This window comes from Dasypus novemcinctus, chromosome 19, assembly GCF_030445035.2.
Source record: "Dasypus novemcinctus isolate mDasNov1 chromosome 19, mDasNov1.1.hap2, whole genome shotgun sequence".
NCBI lineage: Eukaryota > Metazoa > Chordata > Mammalia > Cingulata > Dasypodidae > Dasypus > Dasypus novemcinctus.
The window spans coordinates 61,713,573-61,714,653 of NC_080691.1; positions in this window are offsets into that span (position 1 = coordinate 61,713,573).

A 1,081-nucleotide genomic window follows, 5' to 3' on the forward strand; every position below is an offset into this window, starting at 1 on the left:
GTTCACCTGTTGTAGAAGTTGAGAGAGATTCAATTATTTGTATATAGAAAGGCCGGGACTGAGGAATGATTTTGAGAAGGAAAAATGATTTATTGATGGCTGGTGGGACTCGAGTTCTGTTTCAAACCCGAGCCTTGGGCAAGATTTTCAAGTTCCTTTTATACAAGGTGGGGAGTTAAATGGTGCTTTTATCAAAGAAAACTACTTTCTTTGTTAGTTAAGTGTTTGCCTGAGTACCAGATAGGTTTTGAATTAACATATCACCCACATTTCAGGTGAGCTTGAATTACCATTTTGCCCACATTCCATCTGGATGCAACTTTGAATACACATTCAGTCTTACATCTTTTCTGAACATTTAAACCCCTTTCACTTAACTGGATTTCTAGAGACTAGGCACACTTGGATACAGAACTAGATGATTTTGAATTTGTGCACAGGCTATATTATATTTCCCATTCAAATTTAAGTTCCCTTAAGCTTTGGCATCATCACCATCAGAGTTTCCCTGGACTGACTGGTATGTATATAGAGTTTGCATTGCTAAATTGCCTTCCAGGACAGGAGTGGCCATGCTCACCAAGGGCAGGACTGCAGCCTTTCACTGTCGCACACCCCCAAGTCAGGACACAAAGGGATAAACAGCCACTCACCCATAGCCCAGATCATACCCATGTCAGGTCTGTGTGGATAGAGACAAAGATTCTTGAGTTTGGCCATGAATTCCATCCCAGCAGCAGACTTGAGGGGGGATTTTGGCTGTTAAATTCTCTACAGAGAGCCCCTTCTTGTCACCCTCAGGTCCTCACCAGGACACTCAGTAGAGATCTGTGGTCTGCCTTTGGATGTTTTCACAGTTAAAGCATGCTTCATTCAGCTCACAATAGGTTGCTTGACAGGAAGGCAATGTGGAAGAGGCAAGAGGGGAGACAAACCAGGGACCGGGAGACTCACAGCTTTTGGAACTGACAGCCTCAATCCTAGTTTTCCCATTGCATTTATTGGGAAACTACAAGCAGCTGTTTGCTATCTGAACTGCAACATCATTTACAATAAAGGGGAACAACTGCAACATCTAACA